Genomic DNA, 27115 nt, shown 5'->3' on the forward strand with positions numbered 1-27115 from the left:
GAAAACCATATGTTAATGTTTAATCTGCTCTCTCTGCATAATTTGGGTCAGATTATTATCACCCATGGCCTGAGAGTATAAAGTGCACACTGCAGGGGAAAGCTTGAAAGGCAGCCCATCTAAAGCACTGTTTCCAAGTCGGGAACACAGAGGACTTGAGAGTCAGTCACAGTCGCTGGCTTTTGTGGGGCTGAAACTGATACCCTGACTCCTGTCTCAAATCAGGTCAAGCTCCACTTGATCCAACACCTTAACTTTATGTTAATGTTTTCCAAACTGGAGCTGTAAATAGACATAACATACCACTTGTAAGGATGTCTTTACAGTCTGCACTGACATGCATACCTCTTGTAGTCATTGATCTCTGTGAAGGGTAATTCAGTTTATCATCCCCCTCTTTGCTTCTCACTGCCAGTATTTAGCTTGAATTTCACCAATGCTTATGAATTGTATACATAATTTTTCTTCCTTACAAGGAACATGAACTTATATTAACTCTTTTGGAACAGTTTTGAGGGTAATTCTTAGTCCTTGACTACCTTTCAAAGTCTCATGATTATTTGATTAGTTAGTAATTCCTGTGATATATTAACCAACGTTTTCAATTAAGCAATTTCCTAACCCACAGAGATATCTAAATTATGCATGGCATTTTTTTTTCTCTCAAAGCCTTTTTTTAAATGGAATGATTTATGCATGAAAGGCTCAGGAATAGTTTGTTTTAGTCTACTAAAATGTAGAGCCAAATGTAGATTATTTGACCTCATGGAAGCATCTGGAAGAAAGGTACTTAAAGGTGTCGCTAGGACATCATGATGGAGGTTTTTGTGCAACATCATGTAGCAGGTGGAGTGAAGACTTGAAAAGGGTTTGTGGTTCTGAACTTAGGACTCTTCCTAAGTAATCCCCGTACTGACAAGAATTCTCATCGGGTGCTTTCACTGACTGGATTCTTACCCAACCATGGCCTTGACAGCAAGATTTGAGACGATACTTGTGTTGGGTGTCTGGCTGTCATAGAGGCCTGTCCTTTCTCCTCAGGAGTCTGTTCTTTTGAATGGGTCATCCTGCTTCTGTTTTAGAAATGTGCTTATGATGATTGTCTGCATCGCAGTTGTTTCTAGGGATAATAATTTCCCACGACTTTCATAATTTCCAACAAATGCTTATTGAGCTAATGTATGCTATGCTATAATATTTACGATAGCATATACTTACAATGTTATATATCTTATCATAGTGTAAGCATAATTGAAGGAAAGTCCAAGACATGGTACTGACGTTTACTACATGCATTCTATGCTGAATATATTATATTCTGCAGCATTTTGGTGTTTAGAAAGCTGGTCTCAACCCACTAAACTGATTTTACACTTTAGTTTGACAGTTATACTGATTACTGTTTGTTAATTAAAAAATATTGTGCTAAGCCCTATTAAAAGTACTTTTTTTAAAAAAGCTGCCATTAAAAAATGTGTAAGCAAGGCCTAGTGCAGTGGCTCACACCTATAATCCTAGCACTCTGGAGGGCTGAGGAAGGTGAATTACCTGAGCTCAGGAGTTTGAGACCAGCTGGAGCAAGAGAGAGACCCTGTCTCTAAAATAGCTAAAAATAGCCAGGTGTTATGGTGGGTACCTGTAGTCCCAGCTACTTGGGAGGCTGAAGCAAGAGGATCACTTCAACTCATGATTCATGTTGCTGTGAGCTAGGACACCAGGGCACTCTACCAAGGGGATAAAGTAAGACTATGTCTCAAAAAAAAAAAAAATTGAAAGAAAATTATTGTTAAGGATTTGGATCTTTTTCCTATAAGTACCGTGAAGTTATTGAAGAGTTGTAAACAAAATTTGGAGAGATCCTTTTGATATTTTGAAAGATTGTTCTGTCTGGCCCCAGAGCATGGCTTGGAAGACGGGGAGGCGTCCTAAGAGGCAACCACTGTCCCAGACCTTGGGATCTCCAGAGCAGCCGGGTGGGATCTGTCTCTCTTTATCATGACTTGCCTGCATGTCCAGGAGACAATTGAAGCCTGAGGGTTTTAAGATGACGATCTCCACTTCAGCAGAGGTCAGACCTAGGAAACAAGAAAGTAAAGCAAGGAGGTAATGAGATTAGTCCTGTCTTTTGGGGGCTGCAGTTTAGAAAATTAAAAATAAAGAGCCTGCTGTCACCGTGTCCAATGACTTAGGTATTTTAGTCAATTGAATATTTATTTCTTCAAGATATGTAAAACAATTACTATGTGTGAAAATTGTGCTAAGTGTCTGGGATTTAAAGAAATAAGGCTAATTCGTGTTCATGTCTTTGAAGAAAATCCACATATCTTTCCTGGAAAGAAAACACATGATGTGTTTCCCTTTTGCCTTTCACAGTGAAAGTCTCCAAAAGTCAAGCCTGCTGTGGTAGTACTAGATGTGTGTGTTGGCGGGTGGGGGAAGAGTCTCTCTTACCACCAGCACCCTGGGAAAAGGGTAAACCTGGGGAACAAGCCTGGAGTCACTCTGTTCAACATAGATTTCTCCGTTGAGGCTCTGCTTCCAATAATAAATCATTTAAGGATCTAGGTTTTGTTTAGATAGTTGGCATTTTCTAATTCTTCATTACATTTTTTAACACATCTTTTCAAAACATGTCAGGTTAACTATTAAGAAAATCGGTTATTTATTAAAATGAAGACCCTAAAGATGAATGAAAGACACTCTTCATTATTCATAAACACATCGCCTTAATGTATTTAAGCTTCAGTGAGCAAGGCTGGCACCAGCTGAAACAGGTTTACAAAATACTAAGGGACATAAGATCAAGATCTAAGCAGTAACATAGAACAGAAGTAGGGTTATTCAAAGCACACTTTCCCCCAAACCCAGCATACACAATAACTCCCTCTGTGAATAGCAGGCTTCGGTAGAAGATCAAAGAACTAACACTTGAGACTGTATCAAGGAATCTAGTCGTTAAAGAGCCAAAAATGTAGATTAGAATCTTCTATCAGATTAACTCAGGATATGAAGCAGAAAGAAATGGACAAAACATCTTTCCAGTGAAATGAAGAAGAAAAAATAAGAAGAAAGCGGTAATCTATAGTTCAAAGTGGAACCCTGAAAGGTGGGGCCCTAAAATATTGTGTCTGTTTGGACACCCATAGACTTTTTCATCACTCCCCCTTCTATTAAATTACTAATTATTTCCCCACATTTCTGAAAATTATAAAACTACTATTGAAGAGTTTTAAATGAGAAACAAAGAATTTCTGGTGAATGTCCAATAATTCTGATAAATTCTCCTTACCGGGGGACTGAGTTAAATGACTAAAGACTAATGGGTTCCCAATTGGCCCAAATAATTGGTGTGCAGCACTTTTCTAGGTAGCTTGTAATAACTAATGAATGTTTTACTAGTCTTTTAACTTGCAAAGTGGAACAACAAAATTAAAATCATCTGTAAGGTACTTCTCAGCTTCTTGACAACTATATGCCCATTGTTTAGAAGAGATAATTAAGAAAATTGCAGTTTTCCCTGGGTTGAACTTACATGTGAGGATTAGACCTTCAGTTTCTTGGACAGTCAGCCTTATTTGCTGATAAAGAATATACACTAATTTCCATACTCACTTTTATATAATCCATAAAAATAAAATCTACAGCTTTATCTTTTCCTATGACATTCTCATACCTTTGTACTTTATTACAACACAAAAAAGCCCTTATGTGTGGTCTTCTGCAAGAGGGCCCACACTGTGTAGAGATGCCTAAACTCTTGTTTACATTTGGTGTTACCCACCAAGAGGATTTTTGTAGTAGGTGTTGCTGTTTACACCAAAACTCTAATTCAGTCTTCCCTTGTAGACACAGAACCTGGAAAACACAAGTGAACTCCATGTGATGACACTATGTTGTATGTGACTAGTGTCTCCTAGAATTCTGTGTCTCTTGTGCCCTGGTCTTGGTGAAAATAATCCTCACTTTAGTAATGACTTGGGGGGCTTGCTCTGAGAAAGAGACCACATACTAATATGTAAAAAATTTCTGGATGTGTTTGACCATAACTGATGAAGTCTTACTAAAATAGTTGTCTTATGTTCTCTAATAACCATTCTGTGGTTATTTGTAAGTGAGAAACATCATGAAAGAGATTAGCGTGTTATTTCAAGCATATTATTTCATCAGTATATAATGTACCTTAGTTAATCTAAAATATGTGAGTCTTAAAGGAACTATTCACCTATAAGTAGGTACAAACGTAGAATACCGCATAGGAGTCAGGGATCCAAGTCCCAGAAGGAAATACTTTTAATATATTGCATTATTCAGGTCTCTAATTCTTTGGATTGTTATATAACTTTCACTCCACTATGTGGAAATGCTTTCAAACCACAGAATGTCTTCAGCATTGCAAATAAATTACTGTGCCAACATGTTTCTGCCACCCTGTCGAGCTACATTATTAAATGAGGTCCCTCAGCACAATATTTTTTTTTTTGAGAAACTAGATTCATTTGGTTGGAAACATCATACTTCCAATAACTTCTTAATACAAAAATATGAGGCCTTACTTCATTCCTGCATTCAGTCAGTCCACACGTATTTATCAGGCATTAGCTAGGAGCTTCAGCACAGGGTGTTGTGGAGAAAGGAAAGACAATTAAATGATTTCTGTCCTCAAGTTTCTCAATGTCTGGGATGAAAACTGATACAAAATCACAATTGTAAAATAGTATGATTAAGATTATAAGCAAGATTGCCAGGCCCATGCTGAAGAAAGCAGAGCTACGGGTGAAGATAGAGACAGAACCTTGATGGTATAATTTGAACCCCTGTTTCCAGGTGTGTTCAAAGCCAACTCTCTTATTACAACTTTTTGATTAGTAAATTCTCTCTGCTTAACTTGATTTGCTAACATATTTTAAGTTGAGTTTCTGTAATTGCAATGGAAAATGTTCTCACTAATATGGAGAATCGAAGTGAGATAAGAATGGAAGAAAAGAGCTGTGCTAAGAGGAATGAAATTACTCTGAATGAGTGACAGTCATGGTGCTAAAGAAGAGGACACGTCCAAATGTATGAACGTATGCATGCTCACTGAGCAGGGCTCTTAGATGTGTGAGGTAGGGGAAGAGGGAGAATGGAGAGATACAAATATCACCTATAAAATATTCCCCACCGTAACACCTGGACAAGTGGAAGAGTCACGTTCCTAACTAACATCAGGGAATGGAGAAGCAGGACACTCTTTAGTTCTCCTTGGGGTACAGGACAAGGAATACTTCATGCACCCTAGTGAATAGGCAATGGGAAGAAGCAGAGGCTGTGTGCGCATTGCCTCCCGAGTATTACAGAGTCGGTTCCAAGCTTGCTGTGATTAACTAAGGTAGCACTTGATGTCCCTTCATCTCAGAGCTGAGCACTGTCAGATGTGCAGTGCCAGCTACGCTGGGTGCCCACAAAAGGATGAGGATGACTCACCGTCCTCTGCATCCTTGCCTGCCACTGCTGTGAATGGGATAAACCCTAAACCCTCATCTTTGAAGCCAGCCTTTGTGGGTAACTCCAAGCAGAGCAGTAATTCAAGCTCCAAGTCCCCGAGGTGTAAGTGATAGTAGTTTCAGAGAGATGATGCCACATCTGTGCCAAAATGCAGCTAGAAAACAGCTCCATCATCTGTATGCAAAAGCTCAGGATTAATCTTGAGTGATTTGTCCCTTATGATCAAATGAAAGACATAGCGTAGACAGAGTCTTAAAATAAATATTAGTGCTTAAAAAATGAAATTATATATTATCTTGTATAAATTTGCAACCTACAGGGAGCTCATTCAAATCTGCACATAAACAACAAGACCTTAATATAAAGGCAAAGTAGAGGAAGTCCTCTCACGAAGATGCATGAATTCTAAACAGACTCAAGGAAACTTGTTTAGCCACACAGGCAATCAAAGAAATTTAAATTAAAACTAAGCTAACGTATCATTTCATTACTAACCTAGAGGCAGGAAATTATAATGTTAAAGTAAATTTGCCATTTGGGAATGAAGTATAGCAATTTTAAATTTATGATATTTTAAGCCACAAAGTATCCTTATTCTTATTCAATATTTCAATTCCTAAGATTATATCCTGAATATTACTCAGCAGAAAAGTATGCATACAAAATAATCATTTGTAGCATTCTCCTTAACATCAAATATGTTAGTAAAAATTAGCTGACCAAAAATAGACTGTTGGAGAACAAAAAATTTGTAAAAATGTTTATATGCATAAATATCATAGTTATAAAGCAATGTGGAAATATGGGGGTAGTTATAAGCTTTTAAATAAAAACAACTGTGTGTACACGATGTGAATACATACATATTTGGACAAAAACTAACATGAACCAAATAAAACAGATACAAAGTAATGCATGTATTGAAAATTAATTTATCACCGAGAACAAAAGAGGGACAGAGAAGGAACTAGTAAATAAACAGTGTTAGGGCAACAAAAATAAAAATCAATTACAGGTAAATAAAATCTTACACGTGAAAGGTAAAACTGTTAATTATTTCGAATAACCTCTGAGTAAGTTTTTCTAGTTTCAGGGCAAGAAACAACTCTTTAAGAGTATATGAAAAGCATTTATCATAAAAGACCAGTGATATAATAGACATCATAAAAAATGAGAAACTGCTGTTCATCAAAATATACCCTAAGAAGACAAAAAACACAAGCTACAAATTTAAAGTAGACATTTGTGACATATAAAACTGACAAAAGATTAGTCTGAAAACTATACAAAGATTTAAAAATTGGGAAAAAGTCATGAACATATACATTATAATTTAAGAAATACAAATAGCCATCAGTAATTGAAAAGATTCTTAAACTCATTAATCAAGCAGTTTTAAATTACACTGAACTACACTGAGAAATATTTTACAATAGGGGGCTCTCCTAGCTGCGTTGGCTCTACACTGCTCAACTCCAGGGAGCAGCATTCGTGCGCATTTAGTGTACTGGCAGCTTCCTGAATGCAACGTGCAATGCATTGGCCCTGTTTCACCACCACAAAACTGGCAGACATTCAAAAAGTCTGCAACATGGGGGCGGTGCCTGTGGCTCAGTGAGTGGGGCGCCGGCCCCATATGCCGAGGGTGGCGGGTTCAAACCCAGCCCCGGCCAAACTGCAACAACAACAAAAAAATAGCCGGGCGTTGTGGCGGGCGCCTGTAGTCCCAGCTGCTCGGGAGGCTGAGGCAAGAGAATCGCGTAAGCTCAAGAGCTGGAGGTTGCTGTGAGCCGTGTGACGTCATGGCACTCTACCTGAGGGCGGTACAGTGAGACTCTGTCTCTACAAAAAAAAAAAAAAAAGTCTGCAACATGGATTATGGGCAAGGATTAGGAACAATGAGAATCTCAGACACCACGTACCGAACTATATATTGGATCAGCCACTTTGGAGTACATTTTGCCATTTTCTATTATGATTAAATAGCAGGCTTAGAAAAGGAAGGTGAAAGTATGTTGACTGCTGATGAATATACAAAATGACCTGTGTTATTAAAAATAAAAATGTGAAATAGTACCCACCATGATTTTCTCCAGATGTACTTCAAAAGCTGGCAATAGAAATGAACTAAGCAAATTAATACAGGATTAAAAAAAAAAAAAACTTGTCCAGGTGGATAGGGTTAAAGTTCAGGAGGGCTAGAATATTGAGGGTACAAGTAGAAGTGAGGTTGAAATAATTATCCGTAGTATCTGGGTAGTTCATTGACTAAGGCATGGGTCAGCAAACTACAAACTATGACTGTGGACCAAATCTAGCTTACTATCTGCTTTTTTTTTTTTTTTTCAATCAAACAGTACAGAGAGTACAAATGGTTAGATTACATTGTTTGCATTTGCCAGGCAAAGTCCAAGTTGTAGTTAAGCTAGCTCTTCAACCAGGGTGTGCACTATATACTTACACTGTGCCCATTAGATGAGAACACACCAGTTAAGTTTGACTGGAACACAACCACCTCTATTCATCTGCCTATGACCCCTATGGCTGCTTTTGCTCTAAACAACAAAGTCAAACTATTATAACAGAAACTGTATGGCCCACAAACTCTAAAATATTTACATTACCCTTATGGAAACAGTTTGTCAAAAGACTAGGACAGTAGAAAAATCAGAAGTCTTGGTGATGTTAAAAAATATAGAGAGAGTGCCAAAAAAACATATATACATTTAAAGAATGAAAAAAACCTATTAAAATTGCAATACTCAACATATACTAATAGCAAAAGATGAATACAAATCCTGTTGAGCACCTCTTGTAATTTTAGAAGTCAAATGTGACATGAGTATTACAAATTTAATACTGTTTTTTGCTTTCTTAAAAGGTGTACATATTTTTGGGGGGTACCCTCTGCATATTTTAATGAAACAATGAGAAGATTCTTATCACTATCATGAAAAGGAATTACAGAATTCATTTATGCTTAATCAGAGCTAAACTGGAAAATAATATGGTACAGAGTGTGATGATGTGAGTGGAATGCCAAACAAATAACAAAATGCGACTAAACATATTAGACTTTTTGATACCTAGTAAATATGGTAGAAAAGTTAGAAGGAAAAGGAGAAGAGAGGAGAGGAGAGGAGGAAGGAAGGGAGGGAGGGAGGGACTGAGGGAGGGAGAGAGAAAGAGAGAAAGAAAGACAAAATAGAATTTCTTATGAATTGACAAAACCCTACATTATGTAGACATAGATATAATTGGCTCAATTAAAAAGAATAAAACATAAACTATAGGAGGTTGAGTATTGATACTAGATTCCCTGGGTCACTTTAGTCTACAACAGGGATATTAACTCACAGACCAGGTACATTTTTCAGGATAAGGTTAAGCTACTGTGGATGATGCCCTCAAATCTAGCAGCCTAATGAGAACAGCAATTCATGCCTTTGTCCTATAAAGGTCCTCATGAGTTCAGTTCAGATTTGCAGGGAATCCCCATTCATTGAGATATTCCTAGACCAGACTCTTGCATCCTTGAACTGCCATCCCTTAGTCACTGTCTCCATGTGTATATTCAGAATTGAATTTCCACCTCCTCTAGCTTACTGCTGGTGGGAAAAAGAAGGAGAATAGAGAGGAAGTGTACTTAATGTCTGGAGTCCTGGAGCAAAAAGTGGCAGACTAAACTTGTAGAAACACGCCCTGAGTAGTCACATGCAGCCTTAATATTATTGCTGTGGGAAAGTAGCAGTCTCTCCCTCACGGTGAGGGACAGTTTTCTATCTAGCAGAGGCAAGCCAACCCACTCCACACAAAACAGACGTGTAAAGAACACGACTCCCAATGACAAACATGATAAAGTCACATTTTAATGATATTTGCTTGAGAGAAAAGTTCGTAAAAATTCTTCAGGGATTTCTACTCTTAGACTGAATTATAAAAACTATTTTTATGATTTCTCTGCTTTTTTGCTAGGGTATGATAGGAGAAAACTTAGTGGTTTTCTAGTCACTGAAACAACCTCTTTCTGGTTAGTCGCTTGAAATATGTAGTATGGAGAACCAAGTTGGCAGAATGAAAATGTGGTCACAAAATAAATTCAACCTAAGAAACAAACCCACAAACAAAACAACTAGTGGTGCAAAACTGTCTCAAATTATGAATATGGCAAGGTGATACAGACAGGGCAAATAAACATAAAGTTTCTTTTCTTTCTTTCTTTCTTTATTTTATTTTTCGAGACAGAGTCTCACTGTTACCCTTGGTAGAGTGCTGTGGCATCACAGCTCACAGCAACCTCAAAATCTTGGACTTAAGCGATTCTCTAGCCTCAGCCTCCCAACTAGCTAAGACTACAGGTCCCTGCCACAACACCTGCCTATTTTTCTGTTGCAGTTGTCATTGTTGCTTAGCTGGCCCAGGCTGTGTTCGAACCCACCAGCCTTGGTATATGTGACTGGTGTCATAACTACGATGCTACAGGTGCTGAACCTAAACATAAAATTCATGGGAAATGCTCTTGCACAAAGTTGTTTATGAAGCAGTTTAAGCAGTTTCATGAATGGGAATCTATGGTGCTAATGACTTTCTTAAAAATTCTTTGGACCAGGTGTGCTGGCTGGGGTCCTGGTTCTTAATAGTAAGTGACTATTCTATCAGTGCCAACTCAGGTTGAACCATTGTTCAGGTACCTGTAAATGATAAACCATTAGCTATTCATTGAATAGATACTGGGTGGTCTATACCCAAATCTAGGTACCTCTTTCATGTGAATATCAATAATTTTCAAAGTTTAAAACATCTCTGGAGATATCTATTGTATGGAAATCATTTCCTTCCACAATTTGGCGATTTTAAATTGAGCTTCAATGAACAGTCTAGTGGAAATATCTTTATGATAAAATGATTTTTTTTTTCCTTCTGGATAGAGGCCCAGTAATGGGATTGTAGGATCAAATGAGAGGTCTAGTTTGAGCTCTTTGGGGATTCTCCATACTTCCTTCCAAAAAGGTTCGCACCAGCAGTGTAAAAGTGTTCCCTTCTCTCCACATCCACGCCAGCATCTGCAGCTTTGAGACCTTGTGATGTGGGCCATTCTCACTGGGGTTAGGAGGTATTTCAAGGTAGTTTTGATTTGCATTTCTCTGAAAATTAGGGATGATGAGTATTTTTTCATATGTTTGTTAGCCATTTGTCTGTCTTCCTTAGAGAAGGTTCTATTCATCTCATTTGCCCATTGATATAAGAGATGGTTGGTTCTTTTTTTGTTGCTTAATTTGAGTTCTCTATAGATTCTAGTTATCAAGCTTTTGTCTGATTCATAATATGCAAATATCTTTTTCCATTCTTATGGTGGTCTGTTTGCTTTGGTTTCTGTCTCCTTAGCTGTACAAAAGCCGTTCAGTTTAATTGAGTCCCATTTGTTTATTTTTGTTGCTGTTGTAATTGCCACTGAAGTCTTCTTCATAAAGTCTTTCCCTAGGCTGATACCTTCAAGTGTTTTCCCCTCACTTTCTTCGCGGATTTTTATTGATTTGTGCCTTAGATTTAGATCTTTTATCTATCTTGAATCAATTTTAGTGAGTGAAGAAAGATGCGGATCCAGTTTCAGTCTTTTACACGTGGTTATCCAGTTCTCCAAGCACCATTTATTGAATATGAATTCTTTTCCCCAGTGTATATTCTTGTATGGTTTATCAAAGATCAGGTGGCTATAAAATGTTAGTCTCATCTCATGGTTTTCTATTCGGTTTCAGATGCCTATGTCTCTATTTTTGTGCCAATACCATGCTGTTTTGGTCACTATGGCCTTGTCGTACAGCCTAAAGACTGATAGGCTGATGCCCCTGTTTGTTTTTATTACTAAGAATTGCTTTAGCGATATGGGTTCTTTTCTGGTTCCATATAAAATGAAGAATTATTTCTTCTGAATCTTAAAAGTATGATGTTGGTATTTTTATGAGGATTGCATTTAATCTGTAGATTGCTCTGGGAAGTATAGACATTTTAATGATGTTGATTCTTCCCAGCCATGAGAATGGTATGTTCTTCCATTTATTAATATCCTCTGCTATTTCTTTTCTTAGGGTTTCATAATTTTCTTTGTAGAGGTCCTTCACCTCTTTTGTTAGGTATATTCCTAGGTATTTATTTTCTCTGAAGCTGCTGTGAAGGGGATTGTGTCCTTAATTAGCTTCTCATCTTGGCTGTTATTGGTGTATACAAAAGCTACTGATTTGTGGACATTGATTTTATATCCTGAGACATTAATGTATTTTTTTTATCAATTCCAGGAGTCTTGTGATGAGTCTTTGGGGTTCTATAAGTATAAGAGCATATCATTAGCAAAGATGGAGAGTTTAACTTCCTCTTCCCCCATTTGGATGCCCTTTATTAGCTTCTCTTGCCTGATTATATTGGCAAGAACTTCCAGCACTATATGAAAAGTAGTGCAATAGAGGACAACCTTGTCTGGTTCCAGTTCTAAGTGGAAAAGCTTTCAGTTTTACTCCATTCAGTATAATATTAGCTGTGGGTTTGTCATAGATGGCTTAGATCAGTTTGAGAAATGTGCCACTTATGCCTATACTCTTCACTGTTCTAATTAGAAAAAGACTCTGAATTTTATCAAATACTTTTTCTGCATCTATTGAGAGGATCATATAGTCTTTGTTTTTGCTTCTGTTGATATGGTGAATTATGTTTAAGGACTTGTGTATGTTAAACCAGCCTTGCATCCCTGGGATGAAACCTACTTGATCATGATATATGACTTTTTTGATGATAAGCTGTAGTCTATTTGCATCTATATTAATTAATGAAATTGGTCTAAGGTTCTTCTTTTTAGCTGGGTCTTTTCCCGGCTTTTGTATCAGGGTGATTTTTGCTTCATAGAATATGTTGGGGAAGATTCCTTCCTCCTTAATATTTTGGAATAATTTCTGCAGAATGGAAATAAGCTCTTCTTCAAAGGTTTGATAGAATTCTGGTGTTAAGCCATCTGGGCCTGGGCATTTGTTGTTGTTGTTGTTGTTGGGAGGTTTTTTTTTTTTTTATTGTTTCTTTGATCTCAGTACTTGAAATTGGTCTGATCAGGAGATCTGTTTCTTTTTGATTAAGTCTAGGAAGAGGGTGTGATTCCAAGTATTGATCCATTTTCTCTACATTGCCCAATTTCTTGTAGTACTCAGAGATAATCTCTTGAATCTCTGTGGCATTTGTTGTTATTTCCCCTTTATCATTTTTGATTGAGGTTACTACAGACTTTATTTTTCTGTTTCTCATTAGTCTGGCCAAAGGTTTATCTATTTTATTTACTGTTTCAAAAAACTAACTTTTTGATTTGTTAATTTTCTGAATGATTTTTTTTTGTTTGCTTTCAATTTTATTAATCTCTGTCTTAATTTTGGTTATTTCTTTTCTTCTGCTAGGTTTAGGATTAAATTGTTCTTCTTTTTCTAGTTCTGTAAGATGGTTTGTGAATATGTTGATGTGCTCACTTTCTGATTTTCAATTTTAGGCATCTAGTGCAATAAATTTTCCTCTCAGAACTGCTTTTGCTGTATCCCACACATTTTGGTAACTTGTGTCTTCATTGTTGTTATGTTTGAGGAACTTAAAAGTTTCTCTTTTATCTCTTCCTGAACCCAACTATCATTCAGCATAAGGTTCTTTAATTTCTATGCCTTTGTGTGGAGATGAACATTTTTGTTGGAGTGGAGTACCACCTTTATAGCCTTGTGATCTGAGAAGATACAGAGTATAATTACTATTCCTTTACTTTTGCTAAAGTTTGATTTGTATACTAATATTTTATCTATTTTTGGAGTATGTGCCATGGGCTGATAAGAAAAAAGTATATTCTTTTGCTTTGAGATGGTGTATTCTGTACATGTCTATTAATCCCATTTGTTCTAGGGACACATTAAAGTCCATTGTTTCCTTGCTTAGTTTCTGTTTAGAGAATCTGTCCAATTCTGTCAGAGGGGTATTAAAGTCCCTGGCTATTATGGTCTTATGGGATATCATGTTGCTCATACCCCTCAAGATCTGTTTCATAAATCTGGGAGCCTTTTAGTTAGGTGCATAAATATTTAAAATTGAGATGTCTTCTCAATTTTGAAGTATCCATCTTTGTCTTTCTTATCTATAGTTGCTTTGAATCTGCTTGTATCTGAGAATAAGATTGCAACCCCTCCTTTCTTCTGATTTCCATTTGCTTAAAATACTGTTTTCCATCCTTTAACCCTGAGTCTTGATTTGTCATTCAGGGCTAGATGTTTCTGCTAGAGACAGCATACAGATGGCTTGTGCTTTCTTTATCCAATCAGCCACCCTCTACCTCTTCAGTGGAGAATTCAATCCATTGACATTTACTGAGAGTATCGATAAGTGTGATAGAATTTTATTCATTGTGTTATGTGAAAGTCTGTCATGTAGTTTTCTTTTGCACCAGTTGTGGAATCTAAGTTTTGGCCTTTGACTTCTAGGTGTTTACTTTGGTGGTGGTCCACTGTGGTGTTCAGTGTTGAGTATAGGTCTAAGTATTTCCTCTAGAGCTGATCTTGTGGCAAATTTCCTCAGTGCTTGTATATCCGCAAAAGATTTGATTTCTCCATCAATTTTGAAGGTTAGTTTAGCAGGATACAGAATTCTGGGATGAAAATTATTTTGTTTAAAGATATTGAATGTGGATGACCATGCTCTCTGACTTGGAAAGTTTCAGTTGAAAAGTCTGCTGTCATCCTAATGGCTCTGCCCCAGTAGGTCAGTTGGCACTTACTCCTGGCTGCCTGCAGAATTTCCTCCTTCATCTTGACTTTGGACATTTTCATTATAATGTGTCTTGGAAAGAAGCTCTGTTAGAGTTGAGATGACCCAGGGTTTGATAACCATGTGAAAGCAGTGTGTTGGGCTCTTTAGTAAAACTTGGGAAGTTTTTATTTATGATAGTCTCTAGTAGGGCTTCCATACGTTTAGGATAATCTTCTTCCCCTTCAGGGATTCCCATTATTCAAAAGTTTGAATACTTCATGGAGTCTCGTAGTTTTCTAAATGCCTGGTCTGCTTTCTCTCTCCTCTTTTCTGCCTCTGTAACTACCTGGGTTAATTCAAACACTTTATTCTCTATCTCAGATGTTCTTTCTTCTCCATGGTCTAATCTATTTTTGATACTTTCTACTCTATCTTTATATTCCCTGGGTCTCCTTCATTTCCTTAAGCTCCGCCATATCCCTTCTATATTCTACATATCTCTTATCTGACTTTTGGTTCTGTCTTTCCTATTTTTTCATCCACTCCCTTTATTGTCTTAATCATTCATATTTTAAATTCCCTTTCTGTCAAATCCATTAATTATTTATAGGAGGAGTCTTTTTGTAAAAGCTGCCTCATGGTCCCTTGGAGGAGTTGCTCTATTTGGTTTTTCATGTTGTGTAAATTTTTCTGTTGGTTCCTCCTCATATGTGCTTTCTTCTTGTTCACCTCCTTGTGCCCCCTTTTCCTTCTCACTTCCTCCTTTGTCTCAAATTACCTTGTCTCAGAGTTTAAATGATGAAGAGCCTGCTTGGTATGAGGCCAAAAGGAGGAGAAAAGTATACAGTGAGCAGGGACAAACAAGAAAAAAATAAAGATTAGAAAAGAAGGAAAGAGTAAAAGAAAAGAAAGAAAAAAGGGAAAGGAGAATAATAGAAAAAAATAACTTGAAGGATAGAGAGAAGGAGGTCAGGAAGAGAGGATGAGAAGGATGGAAGACAGAATGAGAATGATGGAAGAAATGGTATTGATTAGCATCTTGCTAAGGCCATGCCTGTAACTCAAGGATTTTTAGGGGCTGGGCTGGGTGGGTTCCTTGAAATCAGGCACTCCTTACCAGCCTGAACAGAGCCAGAATTTTCCCCTGTCAAAAATGGGAAGAGAAGAAAAAGAGCAAAAACAAAAAACAAGAAGGAAAAATTAGGCATGAAAATGAAATAGAAAAATTCTTCAGTATGAAATTGCCACTACTTTCTTCCTAGAGCCAAAGGTAGAAAGGTCTCTTAGCCTCCTTGAGCAGTAGTCTGATCCAGACAATGGCTGTGTCACCCCAGCTCTCAGCAAAAAAAGCAAAAAAGAAAGAATAATAAGATAAGAATAGATAAAGGAAATTAAAAAGATGGCTGTATCAAATAAAGGAGAGAAAAGGAAGTGGAATAAAGAAAGAAAGGAGAAAGACAAAAAAGGGAGGCGATATCTTAGCTGTTGCAGAAGCAATGTATGTGGGAGAGATGAGAAGGGTAGAAGAGTCTCTATCCAAAGAGAGAATGTAGAGGAGTCAAACAAGGAGAGAGAATAAATGAGGCTAAAATACTGTAACCAAAATATGAAAGTAAAAATGGAGTTAAGTAAAGAAACAACCAAATTAGTGAGAAAAAAAACACATCAATACAAAACAACAAAAAGCTCTAATAACCAAAAATAAGCAACCTCAGCAACAAAAGAACAAAGAAGAAAGAAGAAAAATATACTAACTAACAATAATAACAAGAAAAAAAGAAAAAGGAGTAAAAGAAAAAATAAATACAAAAATATTATATATACATATCTAAAGGCATATATATATATGAAGGGCCTGATTTTAGTAGTAATATATTAGTGTTGCAATATATTGCCAAGACACCAGGTAGTACTGTAGTTTTAGGGGATGGACAACACCCCTTAGTAACCTTTCTCTTTTTCCCAGGCATAGACCTGTTTCCTAACTTGATTCTTTTCATAGAATTCAAGCCATGGGGGTTGGGATCTCAAAGCTCTCCAGAATCCTTCAGAGGCAGGTCTCACTTAGCCTCCAGACAATAGTTCCCATGGGGTGCAGGAGTCCCTGAGCCTGTCACGATTGGAGGTCTGATCCCAGCAGGTGGAATTAAGGAAGCTGTGTCCTTGTAGGAGGTCTGCCCTCACGACCTTCTCCCAATCTTCCCACAATAGTCGCCCTTTGGCTGCCAAGACCTTCGCAGTATGGCATGGCCATCTCTGCCACCTCCAAACTGGTGGTTAATCCACTCAACCAGCCCTCAAATCTGGTTATTGTACATTGTTTGGGTGTGCCCACTCTTCCAGGCTTTCCACAAAATGCTCAGCTTCCCCCCAGTGAAAAACTGCAAAAAGGCTTCCTCCTATCCCAGACCTCTGTGGAGGAGTAGGTAACTCCCTCCACTCATGCAAACTTGTATAGTGTCCAATTCCACTGTTCTACTTTATGCATGGTATACAGCACCTTGCCACCTCACTGCACACCCAAACCACAAGTCCAGGCAAGGTCTCCATGCCAAGCACTGCCTGGCTATCTCCTGTTCCTCAGTTGTACTAGGAGAGTTCAGCTGAACAATCTCTCTGGTCCACTATCTTGCTCTATCGCCCCTCCCCCATCTTTGGATCTTCTGATGGTGCTTGAGTAGATAACTGTTGAATTTGGTGTTCATGTGGAAGGATGATCACTGGAGGCTTCTATTTGTTCCATCCAGCTTGTTCCATCCCTTCCTCCAGACACAACTCAGTTTTCTTTGCTGATTTCTCCTTTCTCCTTAGCCTCTTAATCTTGGCCAGCCTTCAGGCTCTGTCCTGAAACTTCTTGCCTTCTCTGTCCATACTTGTTCCCTTGCTGGTTTAGTGATGTAACCCTGCCTTAAAGGTCTTAGAGTCACTCCACCCAAAAAAGTCCTGTGACTCAGCAGAAAAGTCCAAGCCTGGAGGTTATATGAGACTGGACCACTGGTTCTATATCCAAGGAGGAACACAGGAATGAAAAAAACAAAAAACCTATTTTTGGCATTAGCTGGGTGCTCCTTAGAATTTTGCGGTTTGAAGGGATTAAATTGGAGACCTAATTTTGTATTTGAAAAAAGTACTCACGGAAAATCAACTAGTTAATGCTAAATGAAATTTCTCAGAACCCTTCCAGGACTTTGAACTATTGAAGTCCATTTCTTGGACAAATAGTTTAGATTGCCTGTACATAGTTTTAGGAGATTATATGTGTTTATGGAGTTTATGACCCATCTATTTAAGAAATCAGGCTCACTATAAGAATATAAGGGAAAGAACCAGGCCATTTATCTTTTGGCTAGGAAATTTATATCCTACGAGAATTATCTCCCAATGGTGTCAGGGTTGTCCACCCCATGGGCCGTGGGCCACATGTAGATTATCTGAGAACAGTTTTGCTTACTCATGATGACAGATATCATGAAAATTATGCATGGACATTTCCCCCCCCATCTCCTTTTGTTGGTGTTCGTGCATTAAATGTGTGGCCCAAGACAGCTCTTCTTCCAATGTCATATAGTGAGTCTAAAAAGTTGGACACCCTTGGATGGAGGCTTTGACCTATGTGTCCAGGACAAACCATGATATGATTGTCTGAGGGAAGTAATTTGTTTTAAAAATGTTTAAACTCCACATTGTAAATTGTTGTTCTTTCTTCTAAAGCTATAGTAACTTAATGTTAGAGAGAAATGAATTCCTAATTCTTAGGATTCTGTTCAGACCCTTTCCCAAACCAATCAGGATTACTAACAAAGATTAGATATTAAAATCTGTATTTGTTAGTTTTTGAAGAAGGCAGAACATGAGAGAAATCTTTCATCATTCAGAAAATAATCAGTAATAAAAAGGAAAATATTCAAAAGTTATGCTTTTAGACTATTCTAGAAATGCTATCCAACACATGCTAATCATTGTGTTGTCACATTATGTTTATGTTGTCACAATATCTAAGAATTGCAGTTGAAACAATAGGACATGGGAGAAAACTATTTAAAATGGTGTGATATTTCCCCAGCGCATCTGTTCCTGGGTCAGTTTAAAAGTAATGGAAACTGTTTCTCAGGCTGCAAATATCTATGGTATTATAAGGTCTGGTCTCGGGCCCTTATCAACAAATCATCCATTATTTGGGGTAGAGTTATATGTGGTTATGAGTGAGCATCTCTCAGCTTCCCTTTTATAGTTTTAAAATAATTTATTGAGATGAAATTCACGAGACATAAAATTAACCATTTTGAAGTAAGCTGTTCAGTGGCATTTACAACATTCACAATATGGTGTAATCACCACTCTCACCCGGTTTCAAAATGTAATAGTAAAGACAGTATATAATGTTCAAGCTAATGGAATAATGAATTAACATCAGAATGATGTGACATAATGCATGTGTTATTATAATTAGTTTGATTGTACTAGTAATCATTTTATAATATATAAACATATCAACATATAAGGTTGTACATCTTAAATATATAATTTTGTTTATGTATACAGTTTTGGTTTGTCACGTATAGCCCAGTAAGTCTGGAAAACAAGAAAATTCCAAATCCAGTGTATTACTTATACTAAATATGAAAAATATAAATAATTTTATTGAGAAAAATTAAAGAAATTTGATCTATATATGCTACATTAATGTATATACATTAAGTCTAAATTTGCAAGCTCACTAAAAGAGCCTTACTACTCTAAGCTACAAATATTTTGAAGCTGTTTATTGCTGATTAATACAGAAATTTAAATTTAACCAAAATAACCCATGAATCAGAAAAGAAATCAAATCAAAATCAGAAAGTATTTTGAATTGAGTGAAAAAAAATACCATATCCAGACTTGTAGATTCTGTTGAATACATGCTTAGAAAGAAATTTAGAGATGTGTATGAAAAAAAGTTGAAAATCAAATGATTTAAGTATAGAAAAATAGAGAAAGAACAGCAAAACAATGCATAGAAAATAGAATAAAGGAAATAATAAGAATAGAAATTAATGGAAAACAAAGGAACATGTAGTACACAGGATCAATAAAGCTTAAAGTTCTTCAAAAAATTAACAAAATTAACAATCTCTTGATAGGAGTGGTAAAGAATGTGAACCACTCAAAGAAGGAAATTAAGCCCAGAAGGAATGATTGGCATTAAACAACAAATAATAGGCAAAGAATTTTTTTTTTTTTTTTGAGTTAGACTCTCTCTTTGTTGCCCAGGCTAGAGTGCTATGGCAGAATAGCTCACAGCAACCTCAAATTCCTGGGTTCAAGCAATCCTCCTGCCTCAGCCTGTTGCGTAACTGGGACTACAGGCACTGTCTACGATGGCCAACTAGTTTTTCTACTTTTAGTAGAGACTAGGTCAACTAGTTTTTTTACTTTTAGTAGAGACTGGGTCTTGGTCAGGCTGGTTTTAAACTCCTGAGTTCAAGGCATCCTACCTCCTCAGACTGTCAGAATACTAAGATTATAGGCATGAGCCACTGAGACTGGCCAGAATTTTTTTAAAATAAATAAAGTAAAATAGGAAATGATTGAATAAAATATTAATGATACAATCATAATGAATTTGAGAGATATAAATCAAAGTAGAACAAAAATTTATAACAGACAACTATATATATAAACTCTGAAGTTTTCTATAAACAGTTCTAATTTGTATAACATTGCACAGTCCTGGGATCAGGACTAGAAAATTGATGGCAAAGAGTTCAAGAAGTTCTTAAATTCTTTGTAAGAAAGAGAGATGGTGATTAAATTTACACATATTCACAGGTATGTTAAAAAGTTTAGGTTAATAAGTAAGAATATAAAGTATTTCTCCCAAGTAAGAACAGAAATGAAAAGGAAGAATTTAAAAAATGACAATGGACACAACAGAAGATAGACAAGAAGAAGTATGTGGGGAGAACTTCTTGCCACCTGTGCCACAGTCATTCTTCCCACCCTCGTTAATAGCACAACCAGTTATTTTTCATTATGAGCCTGGCTGCCTACAAATAACTTACAAGCTACATATTCCTTTAGTTAGGTGTAAACATGTGACTAAGCTCTAATAAATGAGTAAACTTCCCCAAACCCTCCTGAACAATCCTAGACCTTTGTCCCATTTCTTCCTCTTTCCCCATTCTGAATCCTGAAATTTGAATGTAATGGTTGGAGCTCTAGCAGCCTTTTCTTGTCAGGAGGCTGAGAGTCGTGTTTTAGGGATGCTGGAGCAGTGAGCTGGATGGCATTCTGTGTCTTTCCACTCTGACACCAAGGCTGCCTTGGACGACCTACTTACACTCTATATTTAAAATCTAGATACAAAATGTCAGCACACTGAAAGACAAAAAGTATTGTTTCATTAAAAAAATTAATGATTTGATAGGAAAGAGGCAAGGAATCACCAATGCCTAAAGTTTGGTTGGTTTTGTTTTGCCATCATCAGAAACAAGAAATTCACAAAGTAAATGAGATTTGGGGAAATGTTGATGAATGGGTTTAGGAGTCTTAAAAAAGAAAACCAAAGGACCAGGTGGGTAACTTCAGTGGAAGCAGGCTAGAATAAATAACAGTCATGGGTGCAGATCTATGATGTATGTAGCCCCGTAGTTCTCAAACTTGGACATGAATCAGAATACCTGGTGGGGGGAAAGGGTTGCTACACCACAGGTTGCTGTGCCCCACCCCAGAATTTCTGAATCTCTAAGTCTAAGGTAGGGCCTGAAACTCTGTTGTTCTAAAAGCTTTCCAGGTCCTGGGGATGTTGCTCAAACTTTGAGAACCTCTGCTTTCCAGAGGGAGCACCAGAAGGAAATGGAGCCCAGAGCTGCTTCAGTGGTTTTGACAGCTGACTACACATTGGAATTGTCTGTGGCACTTTAAAAGCACCTGGTCTCAAGCCACTCCTAATGAATCAGAATGTCAGATTCGGTTTGGTTTTAATTCCCCAGGTGATTTCAATGGGTAGCCGATAGCCTCAGGTTGCCTAATGCTTAAGAAGTTAAAATCTGAAGTTTTCTATATATGGCTCTAATTTGTATAACATTGCACAGTCCACATACGACACATATGCAGGCTCTAAAATTTGCAAAACCAGCTACATGACTAGGTGTGACATGTAGCTTCCTGTCGAACAAACAGATGAAATGTAAAGCCTGGAAGACAAATATGAATTATGGTTATTGATCTGGATGTGTCTGTGTAACATAAAAATGTGAGAACAAATGCAAGCAAGTAAATGTAAACCAGTTTGGTATTGTTCAAATAAATGATTACGTTAGAAAATTACTAGCTTTCACAAACATTATTTATCACATTTTACTTCTGTAATATACTAAATACTACTTACCTTTACTTGATAATAACAATAAGCCTGAATGACAGGCAAAATGACGGGCACGATCAAAGACAGCATGTACTTTTTGGCATCTCTGAACACCTCTTTTAATTGATCTCTTTTAATTGATTCGTTTGCCACAGCTGCTGTAACAACTGCTAATAAACCTGGCAGTTTAAAACAACACACCTTTATTCTCTGATAATTTTAAAGACCAAAGATCTAAAATCAGTTGTACTGGTCACCAGTAAGAGGGCAACAAGCCTGAGCCCTAAAGAGGTTATCAGGGAGAAGAGCCTGGCTTTTCCAGTTTCCAGAGCTTCACTCCTTGGTTTCCTTGGCTTCTGGTCCCTTCTACCAGCTTTAAAGGCAGCCGCACAGTACTCACATTGCCTTATACAAATCTCCTTTTCCTTCCTCTTAGAAAAGCACTGTGAATGTGTACATAGACCAGCCTGATAATACAGGCTACTCTCAAGGTTCTCAATCACATCTACAAATTTTCTTTTGCCATCTATTGATAAACAAACATTCAGATGTTCCTACAATATCTTTTATGGCCATTATTCATCCATGAACATTTGTATAGTGTAGAATAAAAACAATCACACAGTTTTTGATTATGCATGAATTTAGGATGCCAGAAATGACAATGAAGTAGAAATTCAGCCATTTAGCTTTCCAAATGCTGAGCTGGTGTGAGAGGCAAGTTGCAGATTTTGGCCAAATGCAGAGGAACACAATTTCTTGGCATCCCCTATACCCAATTAAGTAACTATATATGACCAAAGTTTATCAGGGCCTTTCTTCAGTATTTTTCTACTTTGTTGTTGTTATTGCTAAACCATGATTTATCTAATCATTTGGTATTTTTCTATTTTATAAACTAAATCCACAATACTTGTTTATAATTTACACACATTGGATTGCTCCCTAAAGTAAATTTCTAGGTGTAGAATAACTGTATCAAGGGCTTGGATATTTTTAATATTTTGGAACAATCTTCCAAGTGCTATTTATTACCATACAAACAACGGTGCAAGAAAATGGCCACTTCTCTGCACTGCTACCTGAACTGTAATGGGGATAAAAAGATGACTCTCCTTGATAAAAAATGCTAACTTATTAAATACTAACTTATTATATTATGACTTCTTATTTTGTATTTATTATTTTATGTTTATTGGGGAGATATAAATGATCCATCTGGTACATCATGGTAAGAAATCCTCCCTGAGAAACTTTCTTTCCTACAAAAATTGTTCAATGAACTTGATGAATTAACTTATACCTTTGAATTTCCTTTGCAAAAAATATTCTACCTGTAAGATTTTTTTTGTATCAAGTTCAAAATCAGGAAAAAAAGAATATGAGTCATTAGGAGTTAGAACACCGGTAGTCTAAGAGAGATGGAGAAAGATAGGGATTAGAAGTGCAGAAAGTAGGCTGTGCAGTGCTGAGATGGTGCTCTATCTCTTGATACAAGTGATGGGTCTATTGTTTTCTTCAGTTTATGACTATTTTTTGAGAAGTACACTTAGGATTTTTGCAGATTTTTAATACATGATGTATTTGCCTTTTTAAAAGTTTGAAAAAACAAAAACTAAAAGAGCAAAAATAAAAAAGTTACTGTTGAAACTCATGTCTGTGAATACTCAGATTAGGGGGGAATTGACTCTACTTACCAACAGTCGGATTTCTTTGCTCCAAAGTCTGAAAATTCACTTGATCCTATTATTTCAATGACAAATTTGAATTAAATACTATTTAAATTATTGGAGGGAAGGAGAGTGATTTGTATGAAAAATAAACTGAATTTCTTGTAAACACTCAAGGTATCAAGCTGGTAAACACATTGTTGGATAATTTTCCCATAAAAAAGTTGTTTAAAAAGAAGAAAATAATTGTAGCGATCTCAAAGTAGTCTATATTTGGATTGCCTCCTTGATGTCTTTAATTTCTCTCTTTATCCAAAGGAAACAGACTGAAAAGTGTAGACAACACAAAATGAGTGATACTTATGCAAGATAATTTCACATTCTAAGCAGCAGACCTAGTTCGAAGAAATGGCCTTGGGCCACAAGATTTAGCAAAAATATATTTAAACTAAAATAATTATCTTACACAGGCTTTAATCCGCAGTTCCCTTTAGTGACCCTACTGGTCAGTGGTCCTGATTGTATCAGATAAGAGGGGCATCTACCATATCTCAATGACACAGTTAGAGAAAAATAAAGGAATTATGAGGAGCAGGAAAAGTCAGAGGGGAGGAAATGTGCAAAGGGGGGAACTATGGCAGGTAAACAGAAGTTAGCACACAAAGACGTATGTTCATGTATTTGGATTCTGCCTTCCATTTCTGTTTTGAACACCAATGCACCAACCAAACACAGATTCTCTCACCATATACAAGATCCACTTTTCCAAATTGTGAAAACCTAAACAGGAATAAGAATGATATACCATCTGCTAAAACTGAAGCAAAGCATAGAGGTGTATCCAGGGCTGTGCTGACCTCCAGGCAGACTCACCCAGCCAGGCTCAAGGGAATGAGGGGTACTCGGGGAGCCTCTCGGGACTACAGCAGGACAGGTTCAGCTTCAATAAATGGACATAGGATTCTGAAATCATGAAATGTACAAAGAAGCTGCCTTAGTTCCTTCAAGCTGCTGTGACAAAAATGACATAGACTGGGTGGTACATGAGCAACAGCCATTTATTTCCCACAGTTCTAGAGGCTGGGAGTCTGGGATCAGGGTTCCAGCATGGTCAGGTTCTGGCGAGAACCCTCTCGGGGCTGCAGATTGCTGGCTTCTTTCCTCCTCACATGGATGAACAGCAAAACACCTCCTTGGGGTCCTTTTCCCAAGGGCACTAATTCTATTCATGAGGGCTCCACCCTTCTGACCAAATTACCTCCCCAAACCCAACCCCTAACAGCATCACACTGGGGAGTGAGGTTTTGAACATATGCATCCTGAGGGGTCATAAACATTCAGTCCATGCAAAAGCTGTTTTTATTGCAACATACAATAAACTTTGTTAACAAATTTGATTGTTTTCCATTGTGATTATTTATGTGGGTGGAAGGTGAGGCACTTTTCATCTTTTCAGTGACTGAGACTTGAATGGATCTGGAGAGGTTTGTTGTAAAATGAGAGAGTAATTTCAATAATGTTGAATGTAATTATATAATTGTGTAATAATTAGAACATAATTCTTAGTATATTGACAGCATTCACAAAGGCCTGGAAGAAGTCATCTTCAAGAAGTGAATGAACTGTTCTCTTATATTTCTTATTTCTGTATCTCTCTGTGTGTGTGTGTGTGTGTAATTTAACTTGTCCCTAAGAAGTGAAAAATTAAACATCACTCATCTATTATCTTCAAGTTAAAGTACCTGCCTCTCTTCTGCTACATGATCCTCACAAATAATAAAATACATGACCGTGGGTCCAGGCCTGAAATGTGCCTCTTTGGCCCCATGTTCTCAGCAAAGCCATGTTTCCCTCTGTAAAGGAGGGAAGTGGTTTGATAAAGCCTTATACCCATGGAACCATTCCCAAGAATATCCTATTCTAGCAGGTAAGTTCTCAGGGTAGGGTGATACGTCCTCAAATATGTAAATTTCAGGTCCTGTGGTTTCTGGGCAGAAAAGATCTGCTCTTCAAGCGAGATTAGGTTGGGGAATTATAGATGCGTAAATATTTGTTGAAATTAAATAAGCAGGTGTGGAAACCTTTCTCTAAAGCTGCTCCTTGCACCAACTTTCAATAATGACTAAAATAAAAGGGCCGTTTTTACATAATTATCTGATAAAATACAGTCAATCTGATCATATAAGGAGTGAGATGACATGGCAAGTGTGTAATAAAGGCTTGAAATTTCACTGTCTGGACATTAAAAAAAGAAAAAGTGAAGTTTGGATCCACAAACAACTATGAAACTGGAAGCCTGAGAAAGCAGCAAGACACAGCTGTCTGGGCACGGCCAGAGCACCAGACTGGGAGTTATGCAACAGCTGTTGTGTAATTATGCATTTAACGCAAAACACATTTTTGAAAGCACAAAGAGTGATTTTCCGAAAAGAAAGAAATTGAAAGAGAAAGAGAAATGGAGAAGGAACACAGAGTTTTCTATCATTCCTTAAGCATGAGGCCAGTGGAGCAGAGGACCATGGGGATGGTACTGCCTTTGCATCTAGGGGAGTGGCCCATGCTCCAAATCTGGCTTTCCTCTTGTTTCTATAAATGAAATATCATTGTGAAAAGCCTATGCATGTTAATTTACCTGGTGTCTATACCTTCTTTTAAGCAGAGTCGAGTTAAGTTACAACAGAGACCGTCTGGCTCAGAAGGCTGAAAATATTAGTCTGTTCCTTTACAGAAGAATTTTTCAACCCCCGTCTTAGGTGAATAGAAAGTTATACTTAAATGCCAGTGAGGGTGACTTTTCACATGGAGAAGGAGTTGATTCTTGAACGCATCTTGGAATCGTCTTGTGGAGAAGAGGGCAGAGAAGTAAACAGGTGTAAGGGCCCAGGTTCGAGAGTCTGACTGGCCTAAAATGAATTTCTGGTGTGCACTTGTTAGATCTGTACCCTAAGCAAGCTAATCACCCTCTCGGTGTCTGAAAAATGGAGATATCAAGTAAAGATAAACTAAGGCTCTTGCACCCGATCTGGGCAAACTATACAATAATTCTTAGATTCTCTATATAAATCCTATATTCAGGGGAGCTGGACATTTTCACTGGAACAAAACTGTTAATTCTTAATAATCAGAGCATCCAAAGTATTCTATCTCATTCCTACTATAACTTTTGCTAGAGCTACATTACAGTGAAGTATTGTGCTTAAAACAAGAGCAGTACTATTAAAAATTGGCTATCTTGAATGCTCCCAGCTTGAAACATTAATCTATGAATTTGATATTTGAGAGTCCTCCTTAGATTTATTCCTTGCACAACAAACAGCTTATATTGATAAATACAAATAACTTCCAAAACCAAAGGTTATTTTTATATTAAAAGAGTTTTAATAGATGGTACTGCCCTGGTATTGCCTGATTGTCATGTCTGTGTATTATAGTAAACCTTGAGTTCCCTAAAAGTTCTGTTGACTTTTTTGTTTGCATTTAGAAAATAAAATAATTTGGAGCTTTTGAAATCACACAAATAGTACTTTGATTTTCTGGGAAGATGGACTGTTTTCCTTGTCCTGAAGACACCTGGCCAGGGTTCTCTACTCAAATCTTTTACTGAGAACATGTGCCCTGCCCTTTAGATTCGTTTTCAATCCACAGATTCTCTGATTTTTAAGTCAGTCAGAGAACAGAAAGTTACATAGTGGCATACCAAGCATCGAAAGTGGAAATAAAAACCAAAAAAACCCCTCCAAAATACTGGACTTAGTGGCCGGAGCAGCTGTGCTGCACACTTTTATCCCAGGTTTCGGCTTAGTAAATTAATTCATCTGCAAATAGTGCCTTGTCTCCAAATGCAACTTCAGTGCTGGAG

General features: G+C 37.2%; 1 protein-coding gene across 1 annotated transcript in view; it reads left to right on the forward strand.

The window, feature by feature from the left end:
• The window catches only part of LOC128574486 (aldehyde dehydrogenase 1A1-like), a 158865-nt gene that overhangs the window by 69450 nt on the left and 62300 nt on the right, over window positions 1-27115 (forward strand). The gene's annotated exons all lie outside the window — the stretch shown is intronic.

The sequence above is a fragment of the Nycticebus coucang genome, chromosome 2 (assembly GCF_027406575.1).
Source record: "Nycticebus coucang isolate mNycCou1 chromosome 2, mNycCou1.pri, whole genome shotgun sequence".
Lineage (NCBI taxonomy): Eukaryota > Metazoa > Chordata > Mammalia > Primates > Lorisidae > Nycticebus > Nycticebus coucang.